The sequence below is a fragment of the Erpetoichthys calabaricus genome, chromosome 7, assembly GCF_900747795.2.
Source record: "Erpetoichthys calabaricus chromosome 7, fErpCal1.3, whole genome shotgun sequence".
NCBI classification, from domain to species: domain Eukaryota; kingdom Metazoa; phylum Chordata; class Cladistia; order Polypteriformes; family Polypteridae; genus Erpetoichthys; species Erpetoichthys calabaricus.
Genome location: NC_041400.2, coordinates 176,484,271 through 176,500,758, shown reverse-complemented (window position 1 = coordinate 176,500,758; position 16,488 = coordinate 176,484,271). Strand labels below are relative to the sequence as shown.

Sequence of the window (16,488 nt, the reverse complement as noted above, 5' to 3'; positions counted from 1 at the left end):
CTATATAATATTGCAACTTGAGTATGATACAATAATAGTATATATACATAATTCAAATGAATAGTTGGGGTACCAACCGGGCCATCCTGTTCAATGCAAGGTAATCCAAATAAACAAAAAGTACATTGAAAATCTACAACAATGCAATGGTGCAATTCAAAAACTGCCTGGAACAATTTGGTTTAGGCTTTCCTAGCTGAGGTAGCTCTGAAAAGCGGATCTGGCTTGGGAGATCCATCCTGCAGTAGGTTTGGGTCGAACACAGATGCTCTCATTCTGGAAACATGCAATTTTATACATCTCTGACCGAAAGGTTTGGGCCTTCTATGGACAATGAGAGTGAAGTCTGTTGCCCTTATTAGGCATCTTCTCGAGGCTATGGAGGAATGAAACAGTACTGCTAGCAACAGTGCCCCCTCATGTCTTATGGTGGTGCTGCCTACCTGACCTGAATGAGTAAGGTGATTCTCGGATGTCCTTGTGTGACTGTATGTTTATATCTTTTCTGTATGTACATACTGGATGTTTATGTGTTTTCTGCATTAATATGTCAGTAGTAAAGAGCATATTTCTAAATATTTATTTTCCAAGAAATTACTTACATTTTATATTTCATTAAAGAAATTAACACATTAGGCAAATGACCACTTTACAGATGAATATTTGATTACTTTGTAAATCTTTAGCCCAATGCATTATTAAAAAAAGATAACAAAAAGATTGAGGCGTACAATCAGATTCTCACATAATACCTTTGGAGAAGCATCTGATTGGTGCCAACTTTATTCTGTAGCAGGACAATGACCTCAAGCACACGGCCAAAGACATGAGGATCTATCTTCAACAAAAAGTTTTGCAACATGTGACATTCTCCAGAATGCTTGGGAAACTACCAGATAATTTTCCTAGAAATCTTTATGACAGTGTACTTAAGAGAACTGATGCAGCTTTAAAGTCAAAGGGTAGTTACATCCATCCATCCATTACCCAACCCGCTATAGCCTAACTACAGGGTCACGGGGGTCTGCTGGAGCCAAGCCCAGCCAACACAGGGTGCAAGGCAGGAAACAAACCCCGGGCAGGGCGCCAGCCCACCACAGGGGTAGTAACATAAAATATTTATTTGATTTAGTTTTGATTTAGTTAACTTTCACATGCTGACAGGCTCTCCGTTTAGCTAACAAACTCATTAGTTTGTTCAAGCTTTATATTACTTTCTCTTTTTTCCCCACTGGTGCTAGCAAGCATACAGTTCATTCTATTATTGAAACAATTCTTATGGATTTACTTTATTGATGAGAATCCTGAAGAATCATATAAGGTTAGTATAGAATTGCCCCTTTTATTTTTTATTGATTTTAATTAGAAGCAAATAACATTCCATACAATCAAGTAAACCTTAACAAAGCAAAACAAAATTCAACCCCCCGCCCAAGAGAAAGAAAAAAGAGCCAGCAACCAAAGGTACTCCATAAAAGGAACAAGAAAGGAAGGGTATCCTGGCGAAAATTGGGCTGGTTCTGTTTAGCACATTTTCTAGCTTGAAAGTAGCAGAAGAATTGTGTTGATGAGAAGCTGAATTTGAAGCGTAATTGTTCATAGCATGCAAAGATATTATCTATCCATAAGCCTCTAAGTGCTTTAATCCCGGACATTTTCCAGACATTGAATACTGTGTATGTTTGAGAGGGTGGAAAACAGTGGTTGTTATGTAGAGGTACAACAGATAAAAGCTTTTCTGTCTTAAAGTGCTTCATACATTAGTTCCATATTCTGAGAGAATGAAGGACAATTGGATTATTAGTGTATTGGTGGTAATTTGTATTAACTGGGATACATAGCAGGGAATATAAAGAAGTACTGCAAGATTTTATTTGTATTGCAGACCAGGCTTGTGCATATTCATCGATTTATGTCAATGTGCAGGTCTTTATAGCTTGTATATTTGTTGCCCAGTAATAAAATTGAAAGTTAGGAGCTGTTATGTCCCCTTCTGCTTTAGGTCATTGTAGAACTAGGGGGCTCCGCCCCCTGCTCGCTTCGCTCGCCAACCCCTGGTGTTGGGAAATGACAAAGAGCATGATGTATGAATGAGATATAGAATAGTGTGAAGGTGTAGATGATGCAAATAGAAAGCAAACAATAAAGTGTGTGGCACAGTGTAAAGGGTTATTGGAAAATTTCTTTGTACACACCTTTTAAGTGTAAAAGGTAATTTCAGGTCAGAACTTGTAAGGTCAATGAAGATGGTCATCGTCGTGATCAGAGTCAACTTTGTCAGAGCTTAGAAAGAGTTGTGTCTCTCCAGGAAGTAATGCAATGACTTGGGTATTTATGTTTTCTACATTAATATTGTTTGGACATAATATAGCGCGTTGTGTTAAAAGGGGCATTTGGTCTAATGAGATTGCTGTTCCAAATATCTCTGTAACTAAGTCGTCGCAGATAAAGGCTTGAGGAATTGTACTAATATCTGGGTGAAGTCTATCTGTATTGGTGAGTGTACCATCTCCCAGATGTAATAACCAATTGTTATGATCTGGATCTGGATATCGCATGTTTTGTACTAACTGTATCTTTCGAAAGTAATGTCAATTGTCTGCGTATTTTAAGGTGCACTGAACAATAGCTGAGCACATGACATGTGGAACAATAGCTAAGCACTGTCTAAAATCTACTCCTAATAAAAGTACCTTTCCTCCAAAGGGAATATTATTATTCATCAGCGTTTGTAGAAGTTTATGAATGGTGTTGAGTAAGTGACTGGATGCCATTGTACATTCATCAATAATTAACAGTTTTGCAAGACGGATGTCATGTGCAGTGCCACTGTTCATGTTCATAGTGGATACCGATTTGTAGGATCTAATGCAGTTCATAAAGTTTTCACTTTCAGGTACATCGTTAGTTAGAAGGTTCTGTAGATATTCAGGATATGAATGTAAAGGAGGCAGTCTAATTTGACCCTTTTGACAACAACGTGTAAATTCATTACTTGTATTGTCAGTTGTTTCTTCAGGGAAGTTAAGTGAATGACAATGATTTCAAATGACATTCATTAATCCCAATGAATTTTCCTGAATAGTGGACTCATTGTTGAACGCGTTGTCAGCTAACTGGCGCAAGTGTTTAGCAGGTGTCTGTCGTTGATGTCCGTGACGTGTATCTTTTGCTTGTGCCGTTTGAGAGGCACGTTGTTGTATGTGTAGTATTTGGGACGTGTTGTTTTGGAGCTGTAATCGATTTGCCTGTGCTGTGTGAGAAGCTCGTTGTAGTCTACTGCGTGCATTGTTTGTATTGAGCCTTGCTCGTTTTTGTATGTCGGTCAGTTGAGCTTTCTCTTTTTGGAGCCTTGCCTGCTTGTTTTTCGGCATGCCAGATGCGCGGTGTAGACGTCTGCGTTTATTTATTTTGTCCCTTCGCTGCCGTTTCTGTATGTCTGAGACGGGAGGTGTTTTGTTTTGAATCCGTGCCTGTTTCGATGCAGCACTTTGAGACGCGCGCTGTATGCGTCTACGTTCAGTGTGTCTGTCCATATGCGCTCGTTTCTGTTAATGTGTTAGTTGAGCTTTGTGTTTTTGGAGCCGAGACATTTTTTCTTCCGGAGGTTCAGAAGCGCGTTGTATGCGCCGCCGTGTATTTTGTTTTTTCATGCGGGTTCGTGTGTTTGGTCCCGTTATCCGTATCGTTAGCCGTATCGTTTTGTACCTGTGATCGTGTATTTATGACTTGTTTGTTCTTCAGCATGAGAAATATGGATAAGTAATAAGGAGGATCGCACTCACTGTTAATATGGAGCCTTTTCTGCAGTTGAACGGTTAATAGTGCTTCAGTGTAAGGAGATCCACCTATGCTGCATAGTGTGAAGGTGTTGAGATGACGTATGTTTAATTCGGACGGTTCCTTCAGAAATGGGGCTTTGGGTGTCACTTCTTATTGATGTTAGTGTGTTTGTGGGTCTGAATCATCGTCTTTGTGAACGTTTCGTGTGCCATGTCCGTAGTCTGTCCCGTTTCGTGTCTAATGGGCTTTGTGTGGCGGTCACGGCTTCTATTTTTTGGTGTGCTAGGAGCTTGTTGAATCCTCCTCTTTGTGTGCGTCCCGTTTCGTGTGCAATGGGATTTGTGCGGCGCTGTGTGCTTTGCCAGCGTCTGAGGAGAGGGGGGGGGATGTTGCTTGGAGGGGGTGGTGGGATTGGTGGGGCGCGAGCGGCTTCTTTTTTTTTTGTGTGCCAAGGACTTGTTGAATCCTCCTCTTTGTGTGTGTCCCGTCCGTTGTTTGGGGGGGGGGGGATGGGGGGGTGCGGTTTCTTTTTTTTTGTGTGCCAGGGGCTTGTTGAATCCTCCTCTTTGTGTGTGTCCCGTCCATTGCTTGTGGGGGGGGGGGGGGGCTTGGAGGTGGGTGTGGGATTTGTGGGGCGCGAGCGGCTTCTTTTTTTTTGTGTGCTAGTTTCGTGTGCAATGGGTTTCGTGCAGCACTGTGTGCGTCGCCGGCGTTTGACTCCTTTTTTCTGTGCTGACTCCTTTTTTCTGTAGTCGCAGCGCCTCATTTCTTTGACTCCTTTTTTCTGTGGTCGCGGTGCCTCATTTCTTGGGGCGCCTGCGCAGTACGTATTTCTTGGGGCTCCTGCGCAGTACGTCTTTTGCGTCCACGGCCCATGGCCGGATGTCCCTGCGTCCATCCGGTTTAACATTCTCGGTTAGTAATATGGATTGCCCCTTTGAATGCATGGAGTTTTCCAATTCCAAATACATAAAATTATGATTGAATCTAATTTCTTAAAAAATGATTTGTTAATGTATATGGGGATGCTTGGGAAGAATGGTCATCTTAACAATGTAGATTCTCCCTACTAATGTAAGATAGAGGGTAGACCATCTATTTGCTTCTTGTTTAATTTTTTCCATGTAGACAGCAAAATTTTATAGAAAAAAAACCTTTATATTTACTTGTGATATTTACCCCTAGATATTTAAACTGATTTGCTGAGATAAATGTGAAGGTGTCCAGTCTGATATTGTGTGCTAGAGAATTCACTGGAAAAAGCCCACTTTTATTCAAATTGATTTTGAGTCCAGATATCTTTTAGAATTGTCCTTTCAATAGCTAAGGGGTATAATTCTTGAATTCAGAGCAGTACAGTCTACTTCCTGCCTGGATTGACTTTGTTGGGTCAACTTAGTTATTTTCTGCCCAAACAAGCTTGATGACCTGAATGGTTTCCCTCTTATCAAGCTTCTTATGTTCTCATGGTTTTATTTATTTATTTATTTTTTATCATAGTGACTAAAACCACATATACAACTCATTAAAGGTCAAGCTGGTGCACATTGGTTGTATAATTTGCTCAGATTACAGTATTCCAGTAATTTATCTGACTTCATTGTATTTGTTTTTGAAGTGCATTAGTTATGGAGTTTCTCCACATTAAGAGTAGCTAATTGCATTTAACCTGGCCTTTTAATTGCATCACCTCTTACATTTTTAAAGCAATTCTGAAATATTTAGGTATAGTGAGCCCAATGTGTATTTTTTTAGTTGGTTGCTTATTCATATGTCACTTAATTTTGTAAAGAGCCTCCTTTAACCTAATTGTGGTGAAAGCCTGGACATAATTTTAAAAAAGTGTTTTTTTTAGTTTGATCTGTTGTTATTGTTTCACTTTAAACATTTATAAATTTGTTGTATTGTCCTCTAGCCATCTAATCTTAAGTCTTTAGAAAAATGAGAACAGCAAAAGAATTCATATTGACCTATCCACGCATTGTCTGTTAATTTTTAAACTGTCTCATTATAGTGATAACAAGAAGTAGAGATTAAGAGATGGTGTGGCTAAAGTGTTAAAAACTATGAAGAGAATTATTACAGTGGATCCAAAGTGTTACTTTAAAATAAATTCTTCAACAAGAGCACAAGGCAAGGAAACTTGTTAAGAGTAGCTTTCGCACAAATGGTAGAAAGTTTTTCTTCAAGCAAAGAGCCGTACACACATGGAATAAATTACCAGGTAGTGATGTTTAGAGTAGGACCTTAGAGTCCTTCAGATCTTGAGTTGATGTTATTTTGGACAGTCTAGGTGAATAGAATGGATGAAATTGTGGGGCTGAATGGCCTGTTTTCATCACAATTGATCTAATGTTCATGGCATTACATCACTGAGCTCGAACACCCTCACATATACCCTCCTTTACTCAGACAAATTCAGAGTTGCCAATGAAGCCGACATCAAGTGTTTAGATTGTGGATGAAAACCAGATTTACTGGAGGATGCTCACTTAAAAACAAGAAGAATATACTAACTTCAAACAAAAGACACCCCAACTAATGAACAAACCAGGGTGCAAGTGCTATGAAACTTCAATTACACTTGTTTATCCACAGTACTGCCCACATCTTGAAATATGTATTGTGAAAAAATGAGTCTCAATACACTGGAAAGGTTTGGGGCAGCCACCCGTATATTGTCCCTGGCTGCAAAAGGTTTAAAGAAAACAAGAGGTTGTTCTTTGGTTGAGTTCCCAGATTGAACTGAACTGGTTTGTAAAGATGGAGGTTTTATATGCCGTGAACTGGAAGTGACATCAGTCTGGGTACCGTAACAGGAAGTGACGAGATAACAGAAATAGGTTTAGAGAACCCCGCCACCCCCTGTCCTGGCAGGGTAATTACCTACACTTGGTCCACTCAGCTCGCTCCTAGTCGCATGTGTGTGACAGCATATTAAAATTTATTTTATTAACATGAAGCTCCCACTGCAGCCCTGAACAGGAAAAGCAGTTTCGAAAGATGAGATGAGTTCAAGAAGCTCCATATATTAAACATCACATACACTGTATCAAGGAGATGTCAATAATGTAATATTATTGCACCCGTTTTATTTTGTTAGTCTAGTGCACAAAAGATGGCTTTTTTAAACTCTAAACTATATACAGGTCTTAAAAGCAAATCCCTAAACTGAAAAAGCAAATGATTGTAACAGCAGAAACTGGATGCTAAAATAAAAATCTCTAATATTTATTAGTCAGTTATTCCAGTTTGTTTCACACTTTAAAAAATATTTATTGTAGGACATTTTAAAACATCAGGTACAATATTCATGTAAAGTGACACTGGCTAATGCAAGAATAACTGACAATTTGGAGACTTATTGCAGTTGTTTCCATAATAACAAGTGTGCTGTGATAAATAAGCATTTATTCATGACTGTGCAGGTTCATTTTGTATGTCACCAAGCCTAGACACAAAGCGTATTCTTGGTATCTATTCTCTTCTCATGTTTACTGACTTTACCTGAATAATTCACAGGAAAATCTTACACTCTGCACTATATAGATCTGTAGAAGTGGAATAATTTTTTTATGCTAATACAGAAGACATAGAAGTATTTTGGCTCAGTGTTTCCTTACATCGCTTGGACTCTGGGACTTTCCCTATTTGTGGTGTTTCTGTGCTCAGCTGATTAAGATTTGTTCCAGACAGTTTAAAGACTTCCTTTCTGGTTGATTTAGTACTGTGAGTGAACATGCGAGTGTGTCTGAATACATTCTAAGGGACAATTAATGATGGTTGCATGTGCAGATATGGAATTGTGCATGTGGACAAAATGACATCATTTTGAGATTATTGCTGGATGATTCAATTAGTCTGTGGAGCAGCTGTTGTCTCTGAGTTCATTTATCTGCATCGACTGTGCATATGCTACAGATACACACATTAATATTTTGAAGGAGAAACAGAAATGCACATCTGCAAATCATGTGGCAACCAGTTTAGTATGAAAAGGCAACAATTTACTTTGTGTGTATGTGTAGTCATGTGTACATACAGTATGTGTGCTAAAGTATGTGGGAGCCCTGGGAAAAGCCAGCGTCCTACACAGGCTCTTTTGAGTCAATATTGGGCAATTAGATTAAAAAAGGAAAGACTGCAACAGGTTTTATCACTTTAAAATATCTCTCTCTATACAGGAAGGCAAAGAGCATACAGTACAGCATAGCTTATGTCAAGTCATTTGGTTCACAATCCATCGTTTGTAGTGTCACAGTTACTTTGTCAATGTGTATTCATTCAGAAATCTACCTGCAGTAGACTGTCTAATGCAGATGTCACATTACATGACTTCTAGTTGTGGGGTATGTCAGGTTTGCGTGCTGCAGTTACTGATCTTATTGCCAGACCATGTCAATTTAAATGATTGAAAATCGCTAGGCATATCACATTTACAAAGAGTTTGCCAACCTTCCAGCATAGTCCCGTTTGCTCCTTTCTGTGACAGCCAATAACCACAGATCTGGCACTATATGAAGGGTTAACGGGTAAAGCAAGTACAGCTGCAGTCTCTGCCATTTTTTCTTTTTCCATTGTGTCGTCATATGTAAAAACATGAGACTTCAGACGAGCTCCTCTTCTGTTTGTGAGGACCTAAAGACCCACATTCCATATTCCTTGCTGTTGCCTTATATGAATTGTACTTCCAGATGAGCATTCATTAGTTTTAGCTTTCATACACGCAGAGCCCATCTATGTAACTAAAGACAAAATCAAACCTGCAGACTAGTTGGAGTGAGTCAGTGGGTATGTTACATTATGTGAATTATCTTCATGGGAACAGGCCGCCAAGTGTCCCAAACTTGCTAAGATTATGTAAATGAAGGTTGTGGCTGAAAATTGCTGGAAAAGTTAACAAACATGGCATGGCCTTTCAATTTAAACATTACAGCAGTTTTTCACAAGAACAGGCCATTCAGTTCAACAAAGTTCAGCAATCCTATTTGCTGTATTTCTCCAAAATAATATCACTATTACTGAGATGAATGTTCATGTTTTGTGACATAAAATAAGTTTGAGTATGTTTTTTCTTTTTACTTACTGACAACAGTACTTACTAATATTTTTGGGCTTTACTGTCTTAGTAGAGTCTGAAAGTTTTTCCTGTGTCATTATTTTCCCCCTTCTGGCTTCTGGAATTTTAATGTAACATCCTGAAGATTTGTTAATAAAGTCAATTTCCAACTCTGAACTGGTCCCGTATGACTGAGTGTTGTTATGTGCCCTGCAGTGTACTAGCACATTATCCACGGGCTTGATCCTGCCTTGTGCTTGATGATACGGAAACTCTTCTTTCTCTCAACCCTATGCTGAATTAAGTTGGCTAAATAATGGTTAAATATGAATGTCTATGGGTGACACAATAACTTAGTGTTTACAGTTATCAGCTTGAATGACATGCCCTAGTTTGCATGCTCTTTCCATGTCTTGGAAAATCGTGGATTTTGCTCTCATATTCTTAAAGACACATAGGTTAGATTAATTTATGATTCTAAATTAGTATGAGTGAACACTATGATGAACTGTTGCCACATTCAGGGAGGGTTAATATTTTGTCATGTTATAAGAGTCTATGATGTCATTTACAAATACATAATGCAGCAATCAAACACAGCATTTAAAGGGCTTGTGTAAGGGTAATGGCAGCCCACTTCACCAAGTCTCATAGCTTTGACAGCTTCATGACAGTATTGTTAATATATTACCCAATCTGAAGTGACACATCTTTTTTACTGACCTTATGATATTTTAAGATTTTGAGTAGTAATCATTTGAGAGGTTTCATTTTTATTTGACATATCAGAGTTGTTTCAAAGGTTGTACCCATCCTCAACTTGGAGGGTCCTTAAAAATAAGGAGACTGTTTTCTTTGAGTCTGTTTTTGTATTACGGAGTGACAGATCCATGGAAACATTTTAAAGGTTTATTAAACTGCCTGCTTTTATTTATCACACTTACAAAACTCAGACAATAATCCATCATCGTTTGGAATCAAATTAACACACTCTGGTCTTTGATGTGGGTCACTCTCAAGGAGCCAAGCTGGTGACTGTTCTTTTTTGGCAGTTTTCCACTAAATAAATGACGACAATGAATTGTTGGTTAAATGAAATGTAAATGGTAAACACAGCTTTTCTCACATTTGTAGCTGAGGACAGATTTGGTTTCTGTCTTTAAAATTGTTTTCCTAGTTATGTATACACTTTTAGACTTTCTTTTTAGTATTTCTTTAACATTACAATTCATTTTTGATCCCTTTTCCTGGCAAATGCTTAAACAAAAGAGGTCTGGAAAATGTGGCTCTTTTGTAGACATCAATAAAATTCTATTGTGTATATTTATAAATTGGTGTTGCATTTTATAATAACTTTTCCAGGTATTTTGTGGTATTGTTTATCATGTTTTGTTTGAATCATTTTAAAATATTGCTTTATATTATTTTAAATCATATACTGTGAAAATTCTCAGTTTTTTTTTCTATGTCGTACATATATTGCTCAGATTTGAGAAACCTTGAAATACATTTTAAAATATCCATCCATCCATTTTCCAACCAGCTGAATCCGAACACAGGGTCACGGGGGTCTGCTGGAGCCAATCCCAGCCAACACAGGGCACAAGGCGGGAACCAATCCCGGGCAGGGTGCCAAGCCACCGCAGGACACACACAAACACACCCACACATCAAGCACACACTAGGGCCAATTTAGAATCACCAGTCCACCTAACCAGCATGTCTTTGGACTGTGGGAGGAAACTGGAGCACCCGGAGGAAACCCACGCAGACACGGGGAGAACATGCAAACTCCATGCAGGGAGGACCCGGGAAGCGAACCCAGGTCCCCAGGTCTCCGAACTGCGAGGCAGCAGCGCTACCCACTGCGCCACCGTGACGCCCATTTTAAAATATCAGGAAATTAATTTGAGTCTTTTTAAATTTTTATTGATTTTATTTGAAGCAAACAACATTCCATACAATCATGTCAAACTCAACAAGCCAAACTTCAACCTCACCCAAAAGTACTAGGGTGTTGTACTGTATTAGCCATTATGAATGTAGTGAGAAGTCAAGCAAAATGACACCTTTTATTGGTTAACTAAAAAGATTACAATATGCAAGCTTTTGAGGCAGCTCAGGCCCCTTCTTCAGGTGAGATGCATCATTACAATGTAGTCACTACATCTCACCCCACCCAAAAGAAAGAGAGGAAAGCCAACAACCAGAGCAGATCTTTAAAAGCAGCAAGAAGGAAGAGTATCCTTTTTGCCGATATAGATACTTATTCTAAAATGTTATTGATTAGATTTTTGCATACTAATAAAAAAGTTTTGAACAGATCCTGTAAGTAAGAATTTGATTTTTTTTCCAATTTCAAATAGTATAGAACATCAGTTACCCACTGACATAAAAGAGGTGGGATGGGATTCTTCCAGTTGAGCAAAATACTATAGGTCTACATGCTCGTGAGGTAAAGGCAATTATGATTTCTCCTTGTCTGATTTGTTTGTCCTTCTCCACTTGAAGCCCATCTAGGAATACACCAAACATAACTGTTAATGGGTTAGGAGTGAATGTTCGCATCTTAAAATGTATTCTTCTCTAGCATGAGTCAATGTGAAGACAAGTGAAATGTACAGTATTCTGCATCTTGATTATTCCGGCCATTTTGAGAAATCTTAAAATAACTTTAAATAACTTCACCTGTACTAAGGACAGGAGGTGTTTGGAAAAACATAGAAAATTTAATAGGAAGTCATTTTAAAATATCTTGAATTACATTTACTAATGTTATTTCCAGATATTTTGAAATGCATTGTGACCTGGATGTCATTTTAAGATGCCATTTTAAGATGTCTTGAAATGTATTGTCAGATATCTGAAATAAATTTGAGATTTAAATGATCATTTTATCAGATATCAATTCATTTTAAGGCAGTTATTTCAAGATTTCTTAAAATGTTTCTTCACATATTTCTAAACATTAATTCATCTCACCATACCAACAGGCTGTTGGAAAAACAAACCCATAAGTGATTGGCTATATTATGCTGTGTTGTAAACTTACATTGGCATGATTTTAATATCAGATCTATTAAAAGTATATAAAATGCTGTATTGTGAAAGAAAATATATTTTTTAAATATTAGAACAATCTAGATGAAAACAGGCCATCAGCTTGCCAGTCCTATCCTGTTAATTCTTTCAAATAACATCAAGTTTATATTATTGAATGTCCCTAAAGTCCTTCTCTCTACCACCCTACTTGGTCACTTATTCCATGTGTCTGTGGTTCTCTGTGTAAAGAAAAACTTCCTAATGTTTGTGCAAACTTTACCCTTACAAGTTTCCAACCATGTTCCTGTGTTCTTGTTGAACTAATTTTAAAGTAACAATCTCAAGCTAATGGACTAATTCCCTTCATAATTTTAAACACTTCAATCATGTCTCCTTTAAATCTTTTGCCTAAAATGAAAAGGATCAGCTCTTTTAATCTTTCCTCATAACTCATCCCTGGAATCCACCTAGTCACTCTTCTCTGCACTTTTTCTAGAACTGCTATGTCCTTAAAAACGAAGGGTTTGGGTCCTGGAGGAAGTGCCCTTTAATTGAAATGTTGAAAGGTCAAAAGAAAAGCACTGTCGTGCAAAAAAGATAATATGGCTACAGTGGCCACGCTAAAGATATGGTTACAAGTATGGAGGTCCATCCTTCTCAGAAACAGATCCAAGATTGAATGCCGACTTCCCATTTGTTGTTTTCTTACATGACAGGAGGGGCGGGGCTTGATGTATCACAACATAAATGACATCACACAATTTCCAGGTACTTCTTCGTCATTCTAGACTTATGTGTCTGTGTGTGTATATCTCTCTATTATAAAAGGATATCCTGAGGCGAGACTTTTTCAAAGAGATAATTTCAAGTTCCACGAGACGAGACTTTGGCCATGAGATTTTTTCAAGTCATACGCTCATCTCAAGCATATTCAACAACGCACTTTTTGTATAATAAACACACACACATACATATATACACACATATATATATATATATATATATATATATATATATATATACTGTATGCTTGTGTGTACAGTAATCCCTCCTCCATCGCGGGGGTTGCGTTCCAGAGCCACCCGCGAAATAAGAAAATCCGCGAAGTAGAAACCATATGTTTATATGGTTATTTTTATATTGTCATGCTTGGGTCACAGATTTGCGCAGAAACAGGAGGTTGTAGAGAGACAGGAACGTTATTCAAACACTGCAAACAAACATTTGTCTCTTTTTCAAAAGTTTAAACTGTGCTCCATGACAAGACAGAGATGACAGTTCCGTCTCACAATTAAAAGAATGCAAACATATCTTCCTCTTCAAAGGAGTGCGCGTCAGGAGCATATAAAGTCACAGAGATAGAGAAAAGCAAACAAATCAATAGGGCTGTTTGGCTTTTAAGTATGCGAAGCACCGGGCACAAAGCTGTTGAATGCGGCAGCTCACACCCCCTCCGTCAGGAGCAGACAAAGAGAGAGAGAGAGATAGAGAGAGACAGAGTTTGTTTTTCAATCAAAAATCAATACGTGCCCTTCGAGCTTTTAAGTATGCAAAGCACCGTGCAGCATGTCGTTTCAGGAAGCAGCTGCACAAAAGATAGCAACGTCAAGATAATCTTTCAGCATTTTTAGACGAGCGTCCGTATCGTCTAGGTGTGCGAACAGCCCCCCTGCTCAATCCCCCTACGTCAGGATCAGAGAAAGTCAGCGCAAGAGAGAGAGAAAAATAAGCTGGGTAGCTTCTCAGCCATCTGCCAATAGCGTCACTTGTATGAAATCAACTGGGCAAACCAACTGAGGAAGCATGTACCAGAAATTAAAAGACCCATTGTCCTCAGATATCCGCAGAAATCAGCAAAAAATCTGCGATATATATTTAAATATGCTTACATATAAAATCCGCGATGGAGTGAAGCCGCGAAAGGCGAAGCGCGATATAGTGAGGGATTACTGTATATATGTATATGTTTATATATATACACACACAAGGGGGAACCCAAAAATTCCTGAAATTGTTATTAAAAAAACTTTATTGTAAAACTTACAGCAGTTCGCTTTTAGCAACCTTCAAAATACTCTCCTTGTGGTGTAATACCCTTGCCCCATTGCATCTCTCATTTTGGAAAACATTTCCTGTACACATCTTTTGTTAACCTGTCTAGTGCGTCCTGTGTTTTTTCCTGAATTTCTTTCGCAGTTGCAAATCTTCATTTCAATCTCAATTTTAATTTCTGGAACAGGAAGCAAGATCTGGTAATCTCAATGTGGGTATGCAAAGCAACAACCCCATTATGTTTGGTCAAAAACTGTTTGACTGAGAACATGGTGTCTGCAGGTGTGCTGTCATGGTGAAAAATCCAGTTTTGGGTCTACCACTTCTCTGAACACTTTTCCTGATGCTTTCCCATAGATGACTCAGCATTTCAATGTAATGTCATTGATTAACAGTCTGTTCACAAGGGAACAAACTCTTTATAAAGAGTCTTTAAATGTTGAAGAATGCAAACATCAACACAATGTTCAATTTTACCCGACAACAAAAATGAAATCAACCAGGTCATGATTGTAGAATAAATACTAGAAATGTGCACTTGATCAACACAGCATGATGGGCCTCAGCAAACTGTAGGTGTATAGTTCCTGGTGGCAGATTCTAGAGCTACATTCCTCTCTTGTGTGATTCCAGGATTTTCCGCTCCTATCCTTGTCTGTGTGTGCACATTTATTCATATGTATTTGTTTATATACATAATACATTGACAGTAGCTGTACAAAGAAAAATGTAAAGGTTTCCTGTACTGTAAGTGGTCCTGGAAACAAAATCACTAATGAGAGTTTAAGTCATTACACACTGCATAGTCTGTAACTACTGCCAAGCCAGGAAAGGACACCTGAGTGTGAAAACAATGTATTACAGGTCTCATTCACCCACATATTGCACTTTATTACATTGGGCCATTTTGAATTGCCAGTTAACCTACTGTAACTCCAGACAGAAACTTTAGACTGTGGTAGAAAGCTATAGTACCAGAAGACAACTCACACATTAGCACATGAAAAGTATACCAGCTCCACACAAATAAAGGGCTTGAAATTAAATCCAGGCCACAAAAGTATGAGCTTAACTACTAATCATTTCATCATTGCGTTGCTTCTAAACATACAAATGTAGGATTTCATCTGGCTTTCAAAAGCTGCACGTTTTAATGTTGCTTGCTATCTCATTATGCAAGCTAATCAAGAAACAATATATCTTTTATGTATGTTTATGGATTTCTTTTTTATTTAATTAGAATTACTATGGACTTTTCTTCACAAAAGCAGAAGATAATGTAAAGTCCATGTGATGATGCTTTGACACTAATGCTAAAGTTGAATTCTGTGCAATAATTAGAACTTTGTCCACCTCAAAGTCTGTATCAGAATCATTATTTCAGTCATGTAAATACTTCATTTAACATAATGAGCATTGAACCGCAAAGGTTTTTTATAAATGACCTGCGCTGGACCTTAGAATGTACAGTATTTGTTAGAATGCTAATTTTTACTTCCCATGTGGGTTTTATTAGTTGAATGTTATAGCTGCTTAAAGTCACATTCTGTGTAAATGAAACCACAAATATGTACTGAGACCAAAAGACAAACCCTTTAATATAAGCAAATGATCAGTGCTTTTATATAGAGAGAGAGAGACAGAGAGAAATATGAACAGTGCACTTGGTCTTTATTAGAGCTTGTCATTTCAACTTCCATCCATCCATCCATTTTCCAACCCGCTGAATCCGAACACAGGGTCACGGGGGTCTGCTGGAGCCAATTCCAGCCAACACAGGGCACAAGGCAGGAACCAGTCCCGGGCAGGGTGCCAACCCACCGCAGGACACACACAAACACACCCACACACCAAGCACACACTAGGGCCAATTTAGAATCGCCAATCCACCTAACCTGCATGTCTTTGGACTGTGGGAGGAAACCGGAGCGCCCGGAGGAAACCCACACAGACACGGGGAGAACATGCAAACTCCACGCAGGGAGGACCCAGGAAGCGAACCCAGGTCCCCAGGTCTCCCAACTGCGAGGCAGCAGTGCTACCCACTGCGCCACCATGCCGCCCTCATTTCAACTTGATTTTCGATTTGTACCTGACAATTCAAAATAATAACTCCTGTACCTTTTTGTATTTTCCAAATAAGTTAACAACTCTGTCTCCATAAACTAATCCTCAATAAACTGCAATAAACTAGGATTTTTCAAATGTGAGGTGGGTATGGAAGTAGGGGGTTTGTAGAGGGCACTGAAGCAGCCCTTCTGAGGTTGACGTTCTTAAAAAAATGAAGCCAAATTTTAAAGATTGTCTTCAAATGATCTCATTTCATTTTTAAATACTGTATAAAAAAAACTAAACTAAATAAAGATAACTAAAATGTGTGACTTAAAAAAGTAACTGGTAAGTGAAACTTTTGAGACTAAGAAAGCAAAGCACCAGTGATTTCTTTTTTTTAAATGCGCTTTTTTAGTTTGCAGTGTAACATTTGGGTACAAGTATCATTTGACTAAGTGTAACCAGTTTACTGCAGGGGTTCCCAAACTTTTTTAAGCCAA

General features: G+C 38.4%; 1 protein-coding gene across 1 annotated transcript in view; it reads left to right on the top strand.

Moving 5' to 3' along the window:
- Positions 1-16,488, top strand: part of LOC114654898 (uncharacterized) — a 352,238-nt gene that overhangs the window by 84,246 nt on the left and 251,504 nt on the right. The window lies entirely within an intron of this gene.